The 18,724-nt window shown below is 45.9% G+C and overlaps 7 non-coding genes across 7 annotated transcripts; all 7 read right to left on the bottom strand.

Annotated features, from left to right (window-relative positions):
* Positions 1 to 1,931: 1,931 nt before the first annotated feature.
* Positions 1,932 to 2,014, bottom strand: TRNAL-UAG (transfer RNA leucine (anticodon UAG)). Its single transcript has one exon. It is a non-coding gene; the product is annotated as a tRNA-Leu (tRNA).
* Positions 2,015 to 13,413: 11,399 nt separating this feature from the next.
* TRNAL-AAG (transfer RNA leucine (anticodon AAG)) lies at positions 13,414 to 13,496 on the bottom strand. The gene has a single exon. It is a non-coding gene; the product is annotated as a tRNA-Leu (tRNA).
* An 898-nt stretch (positions 13,497 to 14,394) lies between these two features.
* On the bottom strand, positions 14,395 to 14,477 carry TRNAL-UAG (transfer RNA leucine (anticodon UAG)). The gene has a single exon. It is a non-coding gene; the product is annotated as a tRNA-Leu (tRNA).
* A 1,025-nt stretch (positions 14,478 to 15,502) lies between these two features.
* Positions 15,503 to 15,585, bottom strand: TRNAL-AAG (transfer RNA leucine (anticodon AAG)). The gene has a single exon. It is a non-coding gene; the product is annotated as a tRNA-Leu (tRNA).
* A 186-nt stretch (positions 15,586 to 15,771) lies between these two features.
* TRNAL-CAG (transfer RNA leucine (anticodon CAG)) lies at positions 15,772 to 15,854 on the bottom strand. Its single transcript has one exon. It is a non-coding gene; the product is annotated as a tRNA-Leu (tRNA).
* Positions 15,855 to 17,633: 1,779 nt separating this feature from the next.
* On the bottom strand, positions 17,634 to 17,716 carry TRNAL-AAG (transfer RNA leucine (anticodon AAG)). Its single transcript has one exon. It is a non-coding gene; the product is annotated as a tRNA-Leu (tRNA).
* Positions 17,717 to 17,902: 186 nt separating this feature from the next.
* Positions 17,903 to 17,985, bottom strand: TRNAL-CAG (transfer RNA leucine (anticodon CAG)). The gene has a single exon. It is a non-coding gene; the product is annotated as a tRNA-Leu (tRNA).
* Positions 17,986 to 18,724: the final 739 nt, after the last annotated feature.

Raw genomic sequence — 18,724 nt, forward strand, 5'->3', positions numbered from 1 at the left:
TTAAACCTTCAAACACAAGGTGCAACTTTATGCACAGGACAATAAACACAGAAGAACACATACGAAAGCACTTTATTTCACAGGTATACAGTTTTCATGCTTTTAGAACACCACATACCTCTCACCAGCTATTTAGGGTCCTGTATCCGACTCACAACATTTCCTTGCCTGCGACCTCTCTCTCTACACAAACAACTACAGCACAGGAAGTAGGAAGGCAATAGGTGGGGCAGTTTATGCAAATTTATGCTGCCAATGTGCCTTGCAGATTCATGCAGGATTTCTAGATCCTTGCTGGATACAAGAGAGTAGGCCTTGTTCCAGATAAACTATCCCTAGCAGGGAAAGTCTGAGCACAGGCACTCTTTTGCTCTTTAGCCCCTGGCCTAGGACTCACCCTCACTTGCTGAGGCGTGAAATTCTGCATACCAACCTTGCACAGAAGGTATGTTTGTGGTTGTTTGGGGGATGGGTGGGAGGTCAAGAGCAGGGAAAAGCAGGTCTCATTCACTACTAGACTCCTCTTCTATGCCTCCCTGCCATTCACTCACTCTGTCTTTGTTTCGTTCTCTCCTTCCACAACACTCCTTCTCACTCACTCGCTCTATCACTTGTATTTTTGCCCTTGCTCTGCATTCTATAGTGGAAACAGCTCTTGAACGAAGCATCTGAAAATGACGTGACATAAAATTTAAAACCTCCTTATTGGAAACCTAAAACATCACAAGACTTAATGTAACCCATTTCTTTCATAAAAAAGATTTTTAAAGTACCCCACAAAAGAAATATAAAACACCACGAGTGCTAGAAGAATATTACATTAACGTTAAAGATAGAATTGGGCAAATGCATTTGAAACTGAAGTTTGGTACTTATTCAGATATTATTTACATTGCCAATTTTTAGCTGAGATTCTAAAGGAACTGAGAGAGAAAATGGAATTCAAGTTTTGTCAGAAGTGGGATTCGAACCCACGCCTCCAGGAGAGACTGTGGCCTTAACGCAGCGCCTTAGACCCCTCGGCCATCCTGACCCCATGCTGCTTTTTCATCTAAAGGGTGAGAAATATATTAGGAACCAAAAAATGCACAGAGCTTAGGCCAATAGCTAGAGCAAGAAAAAAACTCACTGCACTCTTCCAAGAAGACAATCCTATAAGCCACTGCGAGGGAAATGATCATATTTCTCAAGAAAAAAAGTATAGTAAACACATGACTGTCAGAAGTGGGATTTGAACCCACACCTCCAGAGGAGACTGCGACCTGAACTCAGCGCCTTAGACCACTCGGCCATCCTGACTTGCTTTCCCAGCATCTTCCAGAGGCCAGACAGCCATGCAGGTGAGGTACTGAAAAGGAATGCCCTCAATTTATTTATCCTATTATATGCACTTCCAACAGATCTTTGAACAATCTGTACAGAGCAGGACCTATGGAGAACTCTTTAGAACTTTGAGGCGAACAAAGAGAAAGTGCTATTCACCAGCCACTTGAACGGCTCAAAGCTGCTTTGAAATTGAGACAATAGCCACCTCTTGGCTGGCTAAAGCAATTTCAACAAGGGATCTCAAAGTCACAACATAGGGTGGAGTATGCAAATTTAAGCAGCCCCTGATCAAAACCCTGAGGAAATTGCTGTAAGTGTGCTGGAGTCCAGTTGTCTACCAGATGAATGGCATTCTTCCAAATTTGCAGGGCCCGTCTGGCCAGGGCATACAAGAGCATGACTCTTCCAGATGACCTCTTACATGGGTCCTATGCTCATTTGGTAAGGATTGCGCTTTGTCAGCAAGACGTTATAGAACCTAAATATATGAGAAACCCCATCTCTCTTGACAAGAGGAGAACGGAATAACGTGCCAAGTGAAGACCAACAGATGCAACTTCCATCAGATGTTAACCTGATAAAGTAGATTAAATCTCCAAAAGGCATGTCAGAAGTGGGATTCGAACCCACGCCTCCAAAGGAGACTGTGGCCTAAACACAGCGCCTTAGACCTCTCGGCCATCCTGACAGTTTAGGCTTTTAAGAAATGAATAAAAGTTACTCAGAAACGTCTACCTCCATGCAAGCCTGAAATAATTTAAACCTTCAAACACAAGGTGCAACTTTATGCACAGGACAATAAACACAGAAGAACACATACGAAAGCACTTTATTTCACAGGTATACAGTTTTCATGCTTTTAGAACACCACATACCTCTCACCAGCTATTTAGGGTCCTGTATCCGCCTCACAACATTTCCTTGCCTGCGACCTCTCTCTCTACACAAACAACTACAGCACAGGAAGTAGGAAGGCAATAGGTGGGGCAGTTTATGCAAATTTATGCTGCCAATGTGCCTTGCAGATTCATGCAGGATTTCTAGATCCTTGCTGGATACAAGAGAGTAGGCCTTGTTCCAGATAAACTATCCCTAGTGAAGGACTGGGTTTTCTTAAGACCCAGCGGTGCCAGGGGACAACACCTGAAACCTTCGTAGGTTACCTGTTCTGGCGTACAAGACACAGAGACACGGGACACTTCCAGTGACGTCAGAGATCAGCGTTTATTTACTGCAGGGATACAGAAGTCACAAGAAGTACACAGCGTGTAGGTTCTCGGAGACTGCTTCAAATTCATAGAAGTGGGTCGCTCCTTTTATACACGTTTTTGCCATAGCGCAGTATGGCGAACAAAGGTTACAACTCAGTTCCCACAATAAACTTCAAAAAGGGTCGCGTTCATGTTTCAGGAGGCCGGAACATAATTACAACAGTCTTGCCGGTTCCCAACTGTAAAAACATATCCCCTCCGCAATAAACACATTAAGAGGAAGGACGGAAAACAGGATGCGAGGAAAAGATGAGGATGCACAACAGGTTAGAAGAGAATGCTAGAGGCAATAAAGGAAACTCGAGAGAGGGATCAAAGACCTCGTGTCTAATGTATGCGTGACTGAAACAATAGACCGGAGCGGCAAGATGAGCCTCGAGCGGGGCCATCTGCCTTACTCGTGTCATTCCCCTCGTCATAAAAGTCACCTCAAAGAAACACGTGTCCTTCATACTATCTTGACAGTCCCAGGGTCACGAAACGGACAAAAGCCCGTTCGCTGGCTACTTGAGGGCAAGAAAACAAAATGGACGCTGTATCTAAAATGGAACCCGAGGGTTCGAATGAACGAACACAAAGATGAGACGAACCGTACAAGGCTGCATAGCGAAACTTCGCACACCCACTGTACTCGTCATTTGCGGTTCATAGATACCACACTCGTCCATATTCGTCACCACCCAAAAAGTGCCGTCCCGTCCCACACGGAACCTCAGACGCTCCTTTTGCCCTCATGTAGGCAAGCACTAGTCTAGATCAGAATCTATATCGATATTCATCAGATCGTTCAGATGCTGCTGAAACATCATTCTATCCATCAATGTCTCCTTGGTAACAGATGGCCGCCTTATACACGTCGCAGCACATTGGCCACATAAGGCAGGACCACACTGAACACAAAGACAACACGTGAACAGAAACGCTACAACAGCCCCTACAATCATCAGAATACTCCAACCCCAAGTTGACATCAGGCCCCAAAACCATCCTAGAAGTGTCCAATTACCTTCGTCCACGTGTATGGACTCGGAAATCTTATGCAACTGCGAGATGGCTTGATATACAGTCGGAGCATTGTCAGGGATGAAAATGCAACAACTCGAATGGATAATTTTACACACACCCCCTCGATCTGCAAGAACAACGTCTAGAACCATACGGTTCTGCAACGTCATGAGTCTATCCGCCTGTAGTTCCGCTGTTAGATTACCAAGGGCGTTTGCAGTAATATTAGCGGTCGATTCCACCACACGGGTCAACTGTCTTAGGTTCCTACTATTAACCATAGGTCCCCAAAACGGCAGGAAACCCTTAAAGAAGTCTCCTGCTTCTTGACCAGCAGTATCCTCTTTGCTGATTACGCCTCTCACGACTCTGGTTTTGTGATAGTCAGAAGCAACTGTGAAGGTCGGAGGTAAGAGATTCGCAATATAACAGGTACCCGAGAAGTCGCGGGGTAACCATGTATATGCGCGCTCATAACACACAAAATAGGTGCCCTTGGCGGTCAGAAAAACAGGGGAAGAGAGCATCGGTAGAACATACGTTTCAGTGCAAGCACTGTTCCCAAGTTGTGCTCTCGGATTTCGACCCAAACCTTGCAAACAGAAATTACCAAGGTGCGGTACAATCCATATAGGGGACGAGCTCTTCAACTGTCTATCCCCCACTGACGTACCATACTCAGCCTCACTCAGATCCTTATAAGCCTGTACTTCTTCGTCTGGGATGAGTGATACATCGAAAATATCTCTGTCCAGATCTGCTATGGCTATCGCCAGAGGCTTGTGGTACGGACCAGGACCGGACTTGACAGATCGTGGCTCTCGACTAGGGTAAGAGTCTAGTGCACTGCGAAACATGGTTTGGAATGCTCGGGCTGAACCCTGGGAACTGTATGGAAGGACCAAGTACGGAATACCCCTATCCATGGTGTGCGGCATTAACCCACATACCCAACAATTTGTAGTATTCACCACTAACTGATGCTGATGTAGGAGTTGGACAAAAGAATTATTCCTGAATTCCGCACGTCTAACCTGTTCGTGTTGAGGCAAAGGATGAAAAGAATGTGGGGAAACAGTAGTGCGAGAACTTAGGTTAGGAGAAAAGGTAGGCGAAACAGAAGGCAAGAATTTCGATACCCCAAAATACACTCCGCCCACCAATAACATAGATACAGTTAGGAATAACAAAAACACCTGAAACAAAAAACATTTTGTTCGCACGACCCTCCTTAACTCTGATCTCTGTGCCAACACCCTTTCTTCTTCCATCAGCTTAAAGAATGCCATCCTCTACAAACCGTCCGTGACGTTCTTGACGCACTTTGTTCTGAGCAGCGATTATCAATTCCCAGGAGTTCCCAGGAATCGACAAAAGTAACCAACCTAGCGTCAGAAACCTGCTAAACAGAAAGAAGAACCCGCACGGCCCTACGGTAACCCGGATGGAGAGGTTCAAATTTATTACAAGTCTCTTAGCAGTGGAAAACACGAAAAACTTAAAAAGAAAGGATGTAATTGTTCATAACATTCATAACGTCAAAACCACTATACTATCAATTTTTATTAGTCTTTGAAGTCCTTGAACGAAGAAAGTATCGACTTCTTCCAGGTTGAGTTTGTTCTACGAACAATTGTTCAGATGGCGCAGCAGTGTTCAATGAAGCAGATGACGAGTCGGACCTTGGGTTTTCTGCTACTGATGACTCCACTTGTGGATAGGGCAATGACGAATCCTCCACAAGTTGAGCGTCGCTGAACGGCACGAAACGCGAGGGAGTCTCAGTCTCTTCGGCCGGAATCCCAGTTCTCACCCAACCGTCAGTTGATAAGGGGATCGGTACCTTCTTTGTATGACTGGCGTGGACCCAATTCTTCCGGCCCTCCAGTCGAACCGCTGTCCTCGTCGTCAACAAGACTAAGTGGGGTCCAACAAATCTTGGCTCCAAATTACGCTTCCGACCGAAATTTCGGGTGACTACCCAGTCACCTGGCCGGAGCTGATGTCCAGGACCCTCTGTCTGCGCCGGTAGAGCTTCAAAGACCTGTTGATGAATTAATCGTAGTTTAGTGGTCAAATCATACAAATAATCGATCAACATTGGATATTCAAGACTATCAAAAGCCCTAGGTCTCGGGACTCCCCAAATATTTGCAGGGCGACCGAACACAATCTCATATGGGCTGAGCCCTACTCGAGAGTGTACCGTCGCTCTGGTCGATAGGAGAGCCAGAGGCAAGGCATCTGGCCATGACAGACCAGTCGAAGCCTGGATCTTAGCGAGTTTCAGCTTCAGGGTACCATTGTACCCTTCAACCAAACCCGCTGCCTGAGGATGGTTGGCACTGTGGAATTTCTGCTTTATTCCAAGGCCCTTACACACACTCTGCATTACACTTCCCACAAACTCACTTCCATTATCCGACCACACAATCCGCGGCATTCCATACCTAGGGAAGTATTCCTTCAGCAAGATTTTCGCTGTGGACATGGCAGTATTATCCTTAAGAGGATAGGCCTCAATCCATCTGGAGAACGCGCAAACCACAACCAAAACATACTTCAAGTTATTGCATCTCTCCATGTGGATGAAGTCCAGCTGGATAACCTCAAAGGGACAGGTAGGAGGAGCGAAATGACCAGGTGGAGTGGGGGTGCCTTTTCCAGGATTGTGCATCAAACACACCATACAATTCTTAACCACTCGTTCGGCACACTTAGCAATACCATCATTCCTCCACACAGGGGACAAGAACTTGCATATTCCTTTCGCACTGATATGTGACAAACCATGAGCCATCGTCACAACAGCTAACACGTATGCATCTGGAAGCATCCACCTCTGACATTCCGTCAGATCAACCCAACATCCATGCATATCCAATTTCCCTGCACTTTCTTTCCACTTGGTCTTTTCAGCTTCAGTAGCTCCATTCTGAATCTCTTTCACACTCTCAACAGTATTTTCACACATACCAGTCTCTTCCGGCCATCTTACTGAACTCGTAACGTACATTCGAGTCGCAAGATTCTTAGCCGTTTCTTTAGCAATCTCATCCGCAAATGCATTACCACGACCAACATCATCCGTCACTTTCCGGTGCGCACTACATTTGACGATCGCCACTTGTTTAGGCAACGTAAGTGCGTCCAAAAGATCATTCACTAGTTGTCCGTGTTGAATCTTCGTACCATGCGATGTCATAAATCCTCTCTCTCTCCACAATCTTCCAAAGTTGTGCGCAACGCCAAACGCATACTGGCTGTCGGTAAACACATTCACACGCTTTCCTTTCGACAGAACACACGCCCTCGTTAATGCAATTAATTCTGCCGCTTGTGCTGAATTCTGGTTCAATCTCGCAGTTTCCACCACCATGCTCAATGTCACCACAGCATACGCAGTCGTCACATCGCCATTCGGCAACTTGAAACAAGAGCCATCCACATACAAAGTACCATCGGGATCCGACAAGGGAGTGTTTTTCAGGTCCACACGACCTTTTGTTTCTTCCTCAGTTCGTAAATAACAATCATGGGGCAGCACATTATCTGCTTCTATATTAATCGGCAACAATGTCGCCGGATTCAGTACGTTACAGCGCTTAATCTGAATATGACTTGCCAAAAGGGTAAGCTCATACCCAGACAACCGTGCACTCGTTAGATGTTGAGTCTTTGTCCGATTCAAGAGCGTATCGACTGCATGCGGAACCATTACTATGAGCATATTGTCCATGACCAAACCTGCGGATTGTCAAATAGACGCCGCAGCTGCCGCCGTCGCCCTCAAGCAACTTGGCAACGCTCTAGCTACCGGGTCTAAGGTCGAGGAAAAATATGCACACGGACGCTGCTTATCACCAAATTGTTGCGTTAGGACACTCAACGCACAACCATCCCTCTCATGGACGTATAATGTGAAAGGCTTACTGTAATCAGGAGTACCTAACACAGGAGCCGAACACAGTGCATCACGTAGTTCAGAAAAACTTTTCTGACATTCCTCCGTCCAAGGCAAAGGAGTCGAAACGTCCTTGCACGTGAGAGCTACCAATGGTTTCGCTAACAGTGAAAAGTTCGGGATCCACTGTCTGCAGTACGACGTGATACCTAAAAAGGCACGCACATCTCTCTGAGTTGTCGGCACAGTCATTCGAGCAATTGCTGCAATTCTTTCAGGGGTCAACCTTCTTCCCGCCTTTGACAATAAGTGACCGAGGTAGGTTACTTCTTGACAACAATATTGTAGTTTGGAAGGCGACACTTTATGATGCAAGTCGCAAAGGTGCTGTAACAAAGACACTGTAGCGACTTTACAGAGCTGTTCAGTGTCAGCAGCAATTAACAGATCATCAACGTACTGAATCAAGGCTGCACCAGCCGGTAACACAAACGCATCAAGTTGACTCTTAAGAGCTTGGCTGTAGATTGATGGACTCTCACAGTAGCCCTGTGGAGCGCGTTTGAATCTGAAGCTACGCCCACCTAATGAGAAACCAAACAAATCTCTGCTCTCTACAGCAATCGGAATACTGAAGAACGCATTCTTCAGATCGATGACCGAGAACCATGATGCAGTGGCTGGAATCAGAGTCAGTAAAGCTGTAATGTCCGGTACCACAGGAAACTGTGGAACAACAACTTTGTTTACCTCTCGCAAATCGATAACTAAACGATACACGGGAGGCTTGGAGGGATCCGTTCGTTTCAGAATAGGCAACACGGGACTATTGCACACATTACCTCGTGTCTCCTCAATAACATCTTTGCCGATCAGATCGTAAATGATCGCTAACAGTGCCCGTTCGCCATCAAGGGAGATACGATACTGAGGTATACGTGGCAACCGCGCACCCACTTTTAGTTGGACAACATAAGATGGTATATCCAACAGGCCCACATCATTGGGACCTGTTGCCCACAAGGAATCTGGAAGAGACCTCAATTCCGGAGGGAGTCTGTCGATCGACAAATACATAGGGGAAATCACGCTCTTACCCAACGTAAGCTCCACACCCGTGGGAGAACAGTACAGAGTCGCATGTAGCCTCTTCAACAGATCTAAGCCCAAAAGATTCTCACCACAACCAGTAGTCAAAATCAAAGGAGCTTCCAGCTCATGAGACCCAATGGTAAGGGGCAAAGGGCTGGAGACCGGATTGCTAACAGGGGCGCCAGAAAATCCAACGGAGACATTCGTTAAGCCAGACAAAGGCGCGCCAGGGAGTTTAGAATGCATGATGGAACTTTTCGCTGCACCAGTGTCCAACAGAAAAGGCTCAACAACGCCCAAAGTGGCTACTGCAACATAGGGCCCTTTCTGATCAACCGGAACTGATACTTCTCCCCTCCTTTGTCTACGGCTGTCCTAGTAGATACCATCCGCATCAACATCACACTCAACATAATGATCGTCCACATGATACTGTGCAGACCGATCAGACGATGATTCGCGTCGATCGAAACAATTCTGCGAATCCGAAAACGTCGCAAAGCGTTCGGTCTGGTTCTGGGTAACTCCGCGACCTCTACCACGAGAAGTCTGTTGAGGACCACCACGTCCTCCCCGAGCCGACACACCATTAGCCCTATCACGTAAAACCGGACAATCGAACTTAAAATGACCTTCCCCACGACAATATGCGCACTGATTATATCTCAGCACAGTGCGGGGCGCAGGCGAAGCATTGCGCTGCTGTGGTTTAGAAAACTGTGGTTGCGATCTAATTGGCTGCTGCACATCACTAAAATTCGAACGCGGAGGATAAGCTTGCTGCAACAAGACCTTAGTTTTGAGGTCCTTAGTTTTCTTTTCTGCACGCTCACTTTCCTCTTTTTCTCTATTCTCATAATATTGGGCCGTAGCCAATATTTGGGCAGTGGTAGGAACAGCCCACGCACTCTCAGAATTCTTCAACTTGTTGCTCAAGTCGGGCAACAAATTCGATACAAATTTGTCAACGAACAACCGTTGACCACCCTCAGAACCCATATCCTGACCACTATGATCAAGGAACGCCTCTTCGAACCTAGTAAAGAAGTCGGACACACTTTCATCCTTCTTTTGCCTGCATGCTGATAGTTTGTCCCAATTGACGCGCATCGCTGGCATAAGCGTCTTCATGAGGGTAATAATCCTCTGGGGCAAAGCCGCAATAACCTGTTCAGGTTTAGCCCCACCAACCTGCCGGGCATCTGCCGCTGTAAGGGCAGCCCAGTCACCGCCTAACTCGGCGACATGATTCTCATGACGGATTTTCGCCCAAACCGGCTGAGGCACCACATTACCGAACAACATATCAATATCGGCTAGGTTCATAACTGTAGCATCCACCAATTGGGACAGCTCCTTATAATAACCCGCAGGGTTCTTACGAGGATCGGGTAGTGATTGCTTCACTTGCAAAACTTCCGACCGCTTCCAAGGGAGGTGTATCCACACTCTCTGGAAGTGCGGTTGGACAGGAGGGTTAGCAGCAGCATCGCCTGGCATCCATACTGGGGGAACTTCTCGCATTGGATACTGACCAGGTTGTGCCATCCACTCCGTGGTCGCGTCCTTAAACAGTGCGCGTGGTTGCACTGTACATCGAAAGGATAGCAAACGTTCTAAAGCCTCGCGGACTTTATCACCTACAATGACACCCGTGGCAAACCGGAGCTGTAGCTCGGAAACCTCAGGTGGCATATCATCAGCCATATCATCATCCCACTCCTCTTTTAATGACTTACACAATTCTTCGAACACAAATCGTTGCGTGGGCGCATTGAACTGAGAAAATGTTTCGAACACCACACGTGGGGTGTATCTAACAGGGTTGCGAATCCATCTGCGCGCCGTTTTTACCAATGATTCACGCTCCCTATCATCAGGAAGCTGACTACGTCTTTGAGCAACATCCGAAAGAGTCGAGCCAAGTATCGGCCCAAAGAACGGAGAATAAAGAGAAGCAACAGCAGTCAAGAGACGGCTACGAACAGAAGGGGAGGAGGAAGAAGACGAAGGTGTAGCAGCCATAGGGGCAGAAACAGTAGAGGTAGATGCAGCAGCAGGAGTAGCGGGAACAACAGACTGAGGAGGGACTGGGAAAGGCGCAATAGGGAGAGAAACCGGACCAAGGGGATGTACGATCTGTGGCCCAAGGGGATTCGGGAGTACAGGAGGAACGGCGGGCTGACCAGCAGCCGCCAAAACAGCAGGTTGAGGAAGAGGGGGATTAACAAGACCCATAACATCAGGAGCATAAGGAGGTGGCGATTTCATCAGATAAGACAAAAGCGAATCTTCCACCGATTCTTCTCCTGTCTTATCGATCGTAGAAGGTAGCGTCGGGTAACATTTGTCCACCGACATATGGTGAAGCCGAGCACTAACTTCTTTCTCCTTCTCGTTTCTGTCTAACTGATACCGTTCTGCATCGCGCATCACCGTAATGACACCTTCTCGTTTATTTTTCTTGTTCTGTTTGATTTCTTTCTGCTTGGCCTCTTTCCGCCATAACCGGAAGGAATCAAACATGGCCGGCCTAGCTTTCTTTTTAAACAATTTCGCTTCCAAGTTATCTAAAATGGCAGCCTCAAAACTGCCATGAGGTGGCCAACTAAGGACACCATCCTTTTTAGTATAGCGAACCCAATATTCATTATATACGATAGGACCCACGCCATGGCGACTATAGAGCTCATAAAGCGGAGTTCCAACCGGAGGTATCGGGCAGGAATCCTCCAGCCGGGAATCCATGCTGCAACATTTGAGAAACCCAAACAAAGTACTACGGCCAGGCATCGTGCACACTAACCGAGTATACCAACTTCAAGGGCTATCGAATTACGATGTCCTCGCAAAAATGCAAGACCCTCGGTTTTTGGCAATTGCAATCGTCAAATAAACCCAACAACTAAGAACCAACAACTAAGAACCACAAATGCAATGGAACCATGCAACCAACAAAGCAACACTGGGAGCGACCCACAAATACTTAACTGAGAAAGAGCAATGGCGTCACCAGGAAGGCCCGTCTATCGTCTCGCCGTACAAAGGACTACGCCAGGCACCAAACAGGTCGACAGTCAGGGCATCGGTCCGTCGCAGCCGTCAGGAGGCGGGGATCTTCGCGGAAAGGACGTCGGGCCACTTATTTCGACAACTGGATCGATGAAGCGGGGTGCACCTTCCCTCGGAGATTTCACACGAAGTTCCTCACGATCGTCGGGCTTTGGACCGGTACCGTTGATGTCGCCCCACATTGGGCGCCAACTGAAGGACTGGGTTTTCTTAAGACCCAGCGGTGCCAGGGGACAACACCTGAAACCTTCGTAGGTTACCTGTTCTGGCGTACAAGACACAGAGACACGGGACACTTCCAGTGACGTCAGAGATCAGCGTTTATTTACTGCAGGGATACAGAAGTCACAAGAAGTACACAGCGTGTAGGTTCTCGGAGACTGCTTCAAATTCATAGAAGTGGGTCGCTCCTTTTATACACGTTTTTGCCATAGCGCAGTATGGCGAACAAAGGTTACAACTCAGTTCCCACAATAAACTTCAAAAAGGGTCGCGTTCATGTTTCAGGAGGCCGGAACATAATTACAACAGTCTTGCCGGTTCCCAACTGTAAAAACATATCCCCTCCGCAATAAACACATTAAGAGGAAGGACGGAAAACAGGATGCGAGGAAAAGATGAGGATGCACAACAGGTTAGAAGAGAATGCTAGAGGCAATAAAGGAAACTCGAGAGAGGGATCAAAGACCTCGTGTCTAATGTATGCGTGACTGAAACAATAGACCGGAGCGGCAAGATGAGCCTCGAGCGGGGCCATCTGCCTTACTCGTGTCATTCCCCTCGTCATAAAAGTCACCTCAAAGAAACACGTGTCCTTCATACTATCTTGACAGTCCCAGGGTCACGAAACGGACAAAAGCCCGTTCGCTGGCTACTTGAGGGAAAGAAAACAAAATGGACGCTGTATCTAAAATGGAACCCGAGGGTTCGAATGAACGAACACAAAGATGAGACGAACCGTACAAGGCTGCATAGCGAAACTTCGCACACCCACTGTACTCGTCATTTGCGGTTCATAGATACCACACTCGTCCATATTCGTCACCACCCAAAAAGTGCCGTCCCGTCCCACACGGAACCTCACTAGCAGGGAAAGTCTGAGCACAGGCACTCTTTTGCTCTTTAGCCCCTGGCCTGGGACTCACCCTCACTTGCTGAGGCGTGAAATTCTGCATACCAACTTTGCACAGAAGGTATGTTTGTGATTGTTTGGGGATGGGTGGGAGGTCAAGAGCAGGGAAAAGCAGGTCTCCTTCACTACTGGACTACTCTTCTATGCCTCCCTGCCGTTCACTCACTCTGTCTTTGTTTCATTCTCTCCTTCCACAACACTCCTTCTCACTCACTCGCTCTATCACTTGTATTTTTGCCTTTGCTCTGCATTCTATAGTGGAAACATCTCTTGAATGAAGCATCTGAAAATGACGTGACATAAAATTTAAAACCTCCTTATTGGAAACCTAAAACATCACAAGACTTAATGTAACCCATTTCTTTCATAAAAAAGATTTTTAAAGTACCCCACAAATGAAATATAAATACCACGAGTGCTAGAAGAATATTACATTAACGTTAAAGATAGAATAGGGCAAATGCATTTGCAGTTGAAACTGAAGTTTGGTACTTATTCAGATATTATTTGCAGTTGAAACTGAAGTTTGGTACTTATTCAGATATTATTTACATTGCCAATTTTTAGCTGAGATTCTAAAGGAACTGAGAGAGAAAATGGAGTTCAAGTTTTGTCAGAAGTGGGATTCGAACCCACGCCTCCAGGAGAGACTGTGGCCTTAACGCAGCGCCTTAGACCACTCGGCCATCCTGACCCCATGCTGCTTTTTCATCTAAAGGGTGAGAAATATATTAGGAACCAAAAAATGCACAGAGCTTAGGCCAATAGCTAGAGCAAGAAAAAAACTCACTGCACTCTTCCAAGAAGACAATCCTATAAGCCACTGCGAGGGAAATGATCATATTTCTCAGGAAAAAAAGTATAGTAAACACATGACTGTCAGAAGTGGGATTTGATCCCACACCTCCAGAGGAGACTGCGACCTGAACGCAGCGCCTTAGACCACTCGGCCATCCTGACTTGCTTTCCCAGCATCTTCCAGAGGCCAGACAGCCATGCAGGTGAGGTACTGAAAAGGAATGCCCTCAATTTATTTATCCTATTATATGCACTTCCAACAGATCTTTGAACAATCTGTACAGAGCAGGACCTATGGAGAACTCTTTAGAACTTTGAGGCGAACAAAGAGAAAGTGCTATTCACCAGCCACTTGAACGGCTCAAAGCTGCTTTGAAATTGAGACAATAGCCACCTCTTGGCTGGCTAAAGCAATTTCAACAAGGGATCTCAAAGTCACAACATAGGGTGGAGTATGCAAATTTAAGCAGCCCCTGATCAAAGCCCTGAGGAAATTGCTGTAAGTGTGCTGGAGTCCAGTTGTCTACCAGATGAATGGCATTCTTCCAGATTTGCAGGGCCCGTCTGGCCAGGGCATACAAGAGCATGACTCTTCCAGATGACCTCTTACATGGGTCCTATGCTCATTTGGTATGGATTGCGCTTTGTCAGCAACACGTTATAGAACCTAAATATATGAGAAACTCCATCTCTCTTGACAAGAGGAGAACGGAATAACGTGCCAAGTGAAGACCAACAGATGCAACTTCCATCAGATGTTAACCTGATAAAGGAGATTAAATCTCCAAAAGGCATGTCAGAAGTGGGATTCGAACCCACACCTCCAAAGGAGACTGTGGCCTAAACACAGCGCCTTAGACCTCTCGGCCATCCTGACAGTTTAGGCTTTTAAGAAATGAATAAAAGTTACTCAGAAACGTCTACCTCCATGCAAGCCTGAAATAATTTAAACCTTCAAACACAAGGTGCAACTTTATGCACAGGACAATAAACACAGAAGAACACATACGAAAGCACTTTATTTCACAGGTATACAGTTTTCATGCTCTTTAGAACACCACATACCTCTCACCAGCTATTTAGGGTCCTGTATCCGACTCACAACATTTCCTTGCCTGCGACCTCTCTCTCTACACAAACAACTACAGCACAGGAAGTAGGAAGGCAATAGGTGGGGCAGTTTATGCAAATTTATGCTGCCAATGTGCCTTGCAGATTCATGCAGGATTTCTAGATCCTTGCTGGATAAAAGAGAGTAGGCCTTGTTCCAGATAAACTATCCCTAGCAGGGAAAGTCTGAGCACAGGCACTCGTTTGCTCTTTAGCCCCTGGCCTGGGACTCACCCTCACTTGCTGAGGCGTGAAATTCTGCATACCAACTTTGCACAGAAGGTATGTTTGTGGTTGTTTGGGGATGGGTGGGAGGTCAAGAGCAGGGAAAAGCAGGTCTCCTTCACTACCAGACTCCTCTTCTATGCCTCCCTGCCATTCACTCACTCTGTCTTTGTTTCATTCTCTCCTTCCACAACACTCCTTCTCACTCACTCGCTCTATCACTTGTATTTTTGCCCTTGCTCTGCATTCTATAGTGGAAACAGCTCTTGAATGAAGCATCTGAAAATGACGTGACATAAAATTTAAAACCTCCTTATTGGAAACCTAAAACATCACAAGACTTAATGTAACCCATTTCTTTCATAAAAAAGATTTTTAAAGTACCCCACAAAAGAAATATAAAACACCACGAGTGCTAGAAGAATATTACATTAACGTTAAAGATAGAATAGGGCAAATGCATTTGCAGTTGAAACTGAAGTTTGGTACTAATTCAGATATTATTTACATTGCCAATTTTTAGCTGAGATTCTAAAGGAACTGAGAGAGAAAATGGAATTCAAGTTTTGTCAGAAGTGGGATTCAAACCCACGCCTCCAGGAGAGACTGCGGCCTTAACACAGCGCCTTAGACCACTCGGCCATCCTGACCCCATGCTGCTTTTTCATCTAAAGGGTGAGAAATATATTAGGAACCAAAAAATGCACAGAGCTTAGGCCAATAGTGGCTAGAGCAAGAAAAAAACTCACTGCACTCTTCCAAGAAGACAATCCTATAAGCCACTGCGAGGGAAATGATCATATTTCTCAAGAAAAAAAGTATAGTAAACACATGACTGTCAGAAGTGGGATTTGAACCCACACCTCCAGTGGAGACTGCGACCTGAACGCAGCGCCTTAGACCACTCGGCCATCCTGACTTGCTTTCCCAGCATCTTCCAGAGGCCAGACAGCCATGCAGGTGAGGTACTGAAAAGGAATGCCCTCAATTTATTTATCCTATTATATGCACTTCCAACAGATCTTTGAACAATCTGTACAGAGCAGGACCTATGGAGAACTCTTTAGAACTTTGAGGCGAACAAAGAGAAAGTGCTATTCACCAGCCACTTGAAAGGCTCAAAGCTGCTTTGAAATTGAGACAATAGCCACCTCTTGGCTGGCTAAAGCAATTTCAACAAGGGATCTCAAAGTCACAACATAGGGTGGAGTATGCAAATTTAAGCAGCCCCTGATCAAAGCCCTGAGGAAATTGCTGTAAGTGTGCTGGAGTCCAGTTGTCTACCAGATGAATGGCATTCTTCCAAATTTGCAGGGCCCGTCTGGCCAGGGCATACAAGAGCATGACTCTTCCAGATGACCTCTTACATGGGTCCTATGCTCATTTGGTAAGGATTGCGCTTTGTCAGCAAGACGTTATAGAACCTAAATATATGAGAAACCCCATCTCTCTTGACAAGAGGAGAACGGAATAACGTGCCAAGTGAAGACCAACAGATGCAACTTCCATCAGATGTAAACCTGATAAAGGAGATTAAATCTCCAAAAGGCATGTCAGAAGTGGGATTCAAACCCACGTCTCCAAAGGAGACTGTGGCCTAAACACAGCGCCTTAGACCTCTCGGCCATCCTGACAGTTTAGTCTTTTAAGAAATGAATAAAAGTTACTCAGAAACGTCTACCTCCATGCAAGCCTGAAATAATTTAAACCTTCAAACACAAGGTGCAACTTTATGCACAGGACAATAAACACAGAAGAACACATACGAAAGCACTTTATTTCACAGGTATACAGTTTTCATGCTTTTAGAACACCACATACCTCTCACCAGCTATTTAGGGTCCTGTATCCGACTCACAACATTTCCTTGCCTGCGACCTCTCTCTCTACACAAACAACTACAGCACAGGAAGTAGGAAGGCAATAGGTCGGGCAGTTTATGCAAATTTATGCTGCCAATGTGCCTTGCAGATTCATGCAGGATTTGTAGATCCTTGCTGGATACAAGAGAGTAGGCCTTGTTCCAGATAAACTATCCCTAGCAGGGAAAGTCTGAGCACAGGCACTCTTTTGCTCTTTAGCCCCTGGCCTGGGACTCACCCTCACTTGCTGAGGCGTGAAATTCTGCATACCAACTTTGCACAGAAGGTATGTTTGTGATTGTTTGGGGATGGGTGGGAGGTCAAGAGCAGGGAAAAGCAGGTCTCCTTCACTACTAGACTACTCTTCTATGCCTCCCTGCCGTTCACTCACTCTGTCTTTGTTTCATTCTCTCCTTCCACAACACTCCTTCTCACTCACTCGCTCTATCACTTGTATTTTTGCCTTTGCTCTGCATTCTATAGTGGAAACATCTCTTGAATGAAGCATCTGAAAATGACGTGACATAAAATTTAAAACCTCCTTATTGGAAACCTAAAACATCACAAGACTTAATGTAACCCATTTCTTTCATAAAAAAGATTTTTAAAGTACCCCACAAATGAAATATAAATACCACGAGTGCTAGAAGAATATTACATTAACGTTAAAGATAGAATAGGGCAAATGCATTTGCAGTTGAAACTGAAGTTTGGTACTTATTCAGATATTATTTGCAGTTGAAACTGAAGTTTGGTACTTATTCAGATATTATTTACATTGCCAATTTTTAGCTGAGATTCTAAAGGAACTGAGAGAGAAAATGGAATTCAAGTTTTGTCAGAAGTGGGATTCGAACCCACGCCTCCAGGAAAGACTGCGGCCTTAACGCAGCGCCTTAGACCACTCGGCCATCCTGACCCCATGCTGCTTTTTCATCTAAAGGGTGAGAAAGATATTAGGAACCAAAAAATGCACAGAGCTTAGGCCAATAGTGGCTAGAGCAAGAAAAAAACTCACTGCACTCTTCCAAGAAGACAATCCTATAAGCCACTGCGAGGGAAATGATCATATTTCTCAAGAAAAAAATTAGAGTAAACACAGGACTGTCAGAAGTGGGATTTGAACCCACGCCTCCAGAGGAGACTGCGACCTGAACGCAGCGCCTTAGACCACTCGGCCATCCTGACTTGCTTTCCCAGTATCTTCCAGAGGCCAGACAGCCATGCAGGTGAGGTACTGAAAAGGAATGCCCTCAATTTATTTATCCTATTATATGCACTTCCAACAGATCTTTGAACAATCTGTACAGAGCAGGACCTATGGAGAACTCTTTAGAACTTTGAGGCGAACAAAGAGAAAGTGCTATTCACCAGCCACTTGAACGGCTCAAAGCTGCTTTGAAATTGAGACAATAGCCACCTCTTGGCTGGCTAAAGCAATTTCAACAAGGGATCTCAAAGTCACAACATAGGGTGGAGTATGCAAATTTAAGCAGCCCCTGATCAAAGCCCTAAGGAAATTGCTGTAAGTGTGCTGGAGTCCAGTTGTCTACCAGATGCATGGCATTCTTCCAAATTTGCAGGGCCCGTCTGGCCAGGGCATACAAGAGCATGACTCTTCCAGATGACCTCTTACATGGGTCCTATGCTCATTTGGTAAGGATTGCGCTTTGTCAGCAAGACGTTATAGAACCTAAATATATGAGAAACCCCATCTCTCTTGACAAGAGGAGAACGGAATAACGTGCCAGGTGAAGACCAACAGATGCAACTTCCATCAGATGTTAACCTGATAAAGGAGATTAAATCTCCAAAAGGCATGTCAGAAGTGGGACTCGAACCCACGCCTCCAAAGGAGACTGTGGCCTAAACACAGCACCTTAGACCTCTCGGCCATGCTGACAGTACAGGCTTTTAAGAAATGAAT

Source organism: Triturus cristatus, chromosome 6 (assembly GCF_964204655.1).
Source record: "Triturus cristatus chromosome 6, aTriCri1.1, whole genome shotgun sequence".
Classification (NCBI taxonomy): domain Eukaryota; kingdom Metazoa; phylum Chordata; class Amphibia; order Caudata; family Salamandridae; genus Triturus; species Triturus cristatus.